This window comes from Acomys russatus, chromosome 28 (assembly GCF_903995435.1).
Source record: "Acomys russatus chromosome 28, mAcoRus1.1, whole genome shotgun sequence".
NCBI classification, from domain to species: domain Eukaryota; kingdom Metazoa; phylum Chordata; class Mammalia; order Rodentia; family Muridae; genus Acomys; species Acomys russatus.
The window spans coordinates 36,420,433-36,426,432 of NC_067164.1; positions in this window are offsets into that span (position 1 = coordinate 36,420,433).

Consider the following 6,000-nt stretch of genomic DNA (forward strand, 5'->3'; position numbering starts at 1 on the left):
CCTTCGTTCTGTTCCTTCTGGGGTGCCCCTGGACAGGCTAATGTTACAGTCCCCACCTCAGATTCTCCCAGCAAGAGCTCATACTTAAGGCATCATCGGCAGAACAAGTCCAGGAGCCTCGCTGCCTTGTGATTGTTTTGGACAAGCAGAAGCTTTTAATTTTATCATTATTTTATTTACTTATTTATTTTCAGTGTTACTGGGGATCAAAAAACAAAGGCTCTAGAAGGCTAAGCAGGATCTCTCCCATGCACTGAGCTAAGCCTTCAACCCACGTGGAAGCTATCTTATTTAACTTTATTATTTATTTACTTACTTATTTATGTAAGATAGGGCCTCACTCTGTAGCTCTCACTGACCTCAAACTCATTATCTGCCTGTCTCAGGCTTCTTAGTGCAAGATTACGAACCTATACACCAACCTGACGCCCCGTTGTGTTTGGTTGGCTTGGGTTTGGCTATTTTGTTTGATGATGCTAAGAGATACAGCGCTGTGCCAAGGGGTACATTCCCACCCTTCTAGTATATACTTGATTCTTTTTGGGAGGAGGGGGCAGGTTTCGACGAGACAGGGTTTCTCTGTGTAGCCCTGGCTGTCCTGGACTCGAACTCACCCTGCCTCTGCTTCCCCCAGTGCTGGGGTTACAGGTGCGCACCACCATGCCCAGCCACTTAATCCTTATTTAATGTAATTAATTAATTAATTAATTTAAAAAATTTTTTTGTTTTTTTGAGATAGGGTCTCTCTGCGTAGCCTTGGCTGTCCCTGACTCACTCTGTCGACCAGGCTGGCCTCGAACTCACAGTGATCTGCCTGCTTCTGCCTCCCGAGTGCTGGGATTAAAGGCGTGCACCACCATGCCCCGCATTAATCCTTATTTTAAAGTTAGATTTATTTAATCATTTATGAGTATTGTGTGCTGTGGATTTTCCTGGTGCCTACAGAGGTCAGATTTCCAAGAACTGGAGTTACAGATGTCCGAGAGCCACCGGGTGAGTGCTGAGAATCAAGTCTGGGTCCTCGGCAACAGCTCTTTTTTTTTTTTTTTTTTTTTTGGTTTTTCGAGACAGGGTTTCTCTGTGTAGCCTTGGCCATCCTGGACTCACTTTGTAGACCAGGCTGGCCTCGAACTCACAGCGATCCGCCTGCCTCTGCCTCCCGAGTGCTGGGATTAAAGGCGTGCGCCACCACGCCCGGCTTAGGCAACAGCTCTTAACCACTTAGCTCGCCAGCTTTGAGACAGGATCTCTTGTAGCCTAAGCTGATGTGGATTTCCATATAGTCAGAAATGTGGACCTGGGTCCTCCTGCTGTCGTCCTGGGTGCTCAGAAGCGAACACCACAATGCCCAGCTCTTTGACTTTTTTATTCTACTATTCCCTAGCCCTTAAGACCCACACAGCTTAAACAAGTATAAAAACTCACCAGGTGTGGATCCTATAGCCAAGCTGAATGAAGTTCAGAGTTAGGACGCGGTCTCTGAGCTGTCAAACAAACAAATGGTAAACTCTTTAAAAAGCATGCTCTAAAAAGAAGGAAAACAGGAGACTTTTAAGGGACGAATATAACTCGTTGAGAATATCACACAGCTGCAGTAACACCTCCAACACGCCTGCCCTCGAAGAAAAGAAAACTCAAAAAGGATACAGAGGAAGCCCACCCACTCACCCAGAGCAGGGAGGCCACCGCCTGCCTTCAGATTCCTTCCTCAGGCCTCCCCACACACGTGCTCCAGAAAGTAAATTAACCCCGTCTTTGTCACAACAGGCATTAACCCAAACTCTCGCTAAAATGAAGCTCCTCCGCTCTCTGGATTTCCTGTCACCACTTGGCTGGGATAAGGGAACAGACGGTACTGCACACATGCAGGGCTACCCCCAACTCCAACTTTCATTTCCAACAGGAAGTGCCTGCTTAACTCAAGGGACACAGGAAGGGTGGGAACAGCCTCCATGTGGGAACTGCAACTGAGAATGGAACTGGCAGCCCAAGACAGTAAATAAGTAAATAATAGCATCTCTCAGGGACGCTGCATTTTTTCAAGAACTTCCCTTTTCCACCCTCGGAAGTTTTCATTCATAACGACCCGACTGGTTCTTGTTATTTTAGAACAGGCTTCCTAAAGGATATTAAATGGTCACCTCAGGATGGCCAAGCCAGTTCCACACAGCCAGGGTTGTAAGGGAGACCTTGCCTGAAGAAAAATTAAAAATTAAAAAAAAAAAAAAAAAAAAAAGCCAGGCATGTTGGCCTTTAATCTCAGGACTCAGGAGGCAGAGATAGGTAAATCTCTGTGTTCTAGGCCAGCCTGGTCTACAGAGCAAGTTCTAGGAACAGCCAGTCCTACACAGAGAAACTCTGTCTCAAAAAGCTAGAAAGAATAAAATAACACAGAAAAAAATAAGTGTTTTTTTAAAAATAAAATTGTTCTATTTTATTTTGAGTCAGTTATTTTGTAGCCTAGGCTGGTCTCAAGCTCAGTCCTGCTCACCTTCTTCCCTCCTGGATGAGAGACATGAGCTACTCTGCCCAGCTTTAATTTACAGCTGATACACAAAAACATGAATATTCTACATACTAACAAAATATCAGTCTGTGCTTTTCTGTGTAAATTGTGTAATATTTAGATTAGGTTAACCATTTGTCCATTCAAACATTTATCGTTTGTGATAAAAACATTAGAAAAAAGTTTTTCTAAAGCCAAGTTTTTGTCAACATTCTGTCCAACTAGGGCAGCAGTGGTGCACACCTCTGGTCCCTGCAGGCAGGGGCAGGTGGATCTCTGTGACAGCCAGGGCTACATAGTGAGACCCTGTCTCAAAACAGAACAAAACCATTCTAGTCTAGTTCCTCGGCTCACAAGCTAAGCGACCCTGAGAGAACTAACTGCCTCACATCTCTAAAACTTTAAAAAGAAATCTTTATTTGGCTTTTCCAGACAGGGTTTCTCTGTGTAGCTCTGGCTGTCCTGAAACTCACTCTCTAGACCAGGCTGGGCTTGAACTCAGAGATCAGCCAGCCTCTGCCTTCCAAGTGCTGGGAATAAAGGGTTAGGGTTAGCACCACCACTGCCCGACCCAGAACAACTCTCAAGAGCAGGTCCCTGTGGGAGGGGAACTGGACTCAGGTCACTAACGCCTCTACTTGTCTTTTTTGTTTTTGTTTTGTCTTGTTTTGTTTTGTTTTTCAAGACAGGGTTTCTCTGTATAACCCTGGCTGTCCTAGACTCAATTTGTAGACCAGGCTGCAGGCTGGCCTCGAACTCACGGCTATCTGCTTGCCTCTGCCTCCTGAGTGCTGGGATTAAAGGCATGTCCCACCATGCCCGGCCTATCGGTCTCCATCTTTTTTTTTTTTTTTGAGACAGTCCCTTGTATACCAGACTTTTTTCATTTGTTAGAGTAAATAATTACCTATTTCCTATAAATGTAAATGAAACAAAATGAAGCGGCCTGTAGGAGCTCCTGATACTCCTAAACAGGCAGGCAGGCTGTGCCCACAATGACTGTTACTGTCTCCCAGAGTGTATCCACTTGAGTATTGTGTAACCGACATTTGAAGACCTTAAGTGACCCTTTCCAGAAACTAGCATCTTAGTTACAATCAAGGATATACTATGGGCCAGCAAGATGGCTCAGCCGGTAAAGATACTTGTTGCACTAGCCTGAAGTCCTAGAGCCCACAGAGGAAGGAGAGAACAGCGGTTCAGAGTGGCCCTCTGGTTAGCATATGCATCATGGCGCAAGCACACCTGAGTACCCATACACTCAATAATGATTAATTCAAACTAGAGCTGGAGAGATGGCTCAGTGGTTAAAAGCACTGGCTGCTCTTCCGAAGGTCCTGAGTTCAATTCCCAGCAACCACATGATGGCTCACAACCATCTATAATGAGAACTAGTGCCCTCTTCTGGTGTGCAGGTGTACATGCAGGCAAAAAACTGTATATTTGATAAATAAATAAATCTTTATAAAAAATAAATAAATTCTACTAACTTAAGTACTAAAAGCTGAGGCTCACACCTGTAATCTGAGCACTCAGGTGGATCTCCAGAGTTCCAGGCATATCTGATCTACACAGAGTTCCAAGCGAGCCAGGGCTACCTGGTAAAATCCTGCTAGAACACAAAGCATACTCTAGGATGGACCAGGAAGGCTCAACTACATACCAAGAAAACATCAGATAAGTTTCAAAGTTGCTTGCATTCCTTCATGGTTAAGCCTGTCCACTTTTTTGAGTTCTAACTCAAAAAGCGTTAATTTTTCTTCTTCACCCCCCCCCCTTCATATCTCTTTAGACACTGGCTCAAATCCTAAGCAAGATTTCTCTCACTCTGGGAGTTCTCACTTTTCCTCTCAAGAGTCTCCCCACAACACAGCTGTTTGTAGACCTCCATGGATGGATCTGCCTGCTTTCTTGGACTCTAACTCAAAAGGCATCTCTAGGCAGTGGTGGTGGTGCACACCTTTAAGCCCAGCACTCAGGAGGCAGAGGCAGGCAGATCACTGAGAGTTTGAGGCCAGCCTGTTCTACAAAGTGAGTCTAGGACTCCAAAAAACAAAACAAAATAAACAAACAAAAAATAGCATAACTTTCTTTCTCTTAACCCCTCCCCTCCCAGCCTCTGCCAAAATTGATATCTTCCCTGCCCTGCTGTCTTCCTCTTAAATTCTGATAAAATGGTCCTGGAGTTTCAAAAGAAAAAAATTGTTATGTTTTGTTTTTGTGAGACAGAGTTTCTCTGTGTAGCGTTGGCTGTCCTGGACTCACTTTGTAGACCAGGCTAGCCTCGAACTCACAGCGATCTGCGTGTCTCTGCCTCCCGAGTGCTAGGATTAAAGGTGTGCACCATCACTGCCCAGATGGTTCTGGAGTTTCAAAAGAAAAAAAAATTGTTATGTTTTGTTTTTCGTGAGACAGGGTTTCTCTATATAGGCTTAGCTGTCCTGGACTCTCTTTGTAGAACAGGCTGGCCTTGAACTCACAGTGATCTGCCTGCCTCTGCCTCCCAAGTGCTAGGATTAAAGGTGTGGGCCACTACCTACAGGCTGTATATTTTTTAAAATATTCATTTATTTAATGTATATGAGTGTTTTATCTGCATGTACACCTGCAAGCCAGAAGGGAGCACCAGATCACATTATAGATGGTTGTGAGCCACCATGTGGTTGCTGGGAATTCAACTCAGGACCTCTGGAAAAGGAGGTGGCACTCTTAACCACTGAGCCATCTCTCCAGCCCAAGCTTTCTATATTTTTAAAGGGAGTGCTGTGGAGGAGATGAGGAAGAGAGCAGGGACTTCTCCTAGAGAAGTATATAGGAGGGGGGAGAGTTCCAACCTCCTGCAGGGCTGCTCTGACTTCTCTCTGTTCTCTTCATTGATTGCTCACAGTTTTCTAGACTTAGTGTCTGTCTGTCTGTCTGTCTCTCTCTCTCTCTCTCTCTCTCTCTCTCTCTCTCTCTCTCTCTCTCTCTCGCACACCTTTAATCCCAGCACTCAGGGAGGCAGAGGCAGGTGGATCTCTGTGAGTTCCAGGCCAGCCTGGTCTACAAAATGAGCCCAGGACAGCCAAGGCTACACAGAGAAACCCTGTCTCAACAATCCCCCCCCACAAAAAAAGAGAGAGGGAAATAAAAAATAAAAAGTAAAGAAAGAATATATATATATAGTGACTGTGTGTCTGTGTCTGCAAAAACCAAGTGAAGGCACTGGGTCTCCTGCAGCTGGAATTATAAGCAGCTGTGTGTCTTGTGCCACCAGGTGTAGGCGCTGGGAACTATAGTCAGGTCCTCTAGAAAGCAGCAAGTACTCTTAGCCCATGAGTCACCATCTCTTCAGCACATTTTTTTTTTAAGTACACAGACTCACAAAGTGGCCCAAGCTGGCCTGGAGGTCAGTTTGTGAAAAATGCAAGCAGGTTGGGTGTGGTTGCATATGCCTGGAGTCTCAGCCCTTGAGATGTAGAGGAGGAGGATTCGGAGTTGCAGAACAGTCACAC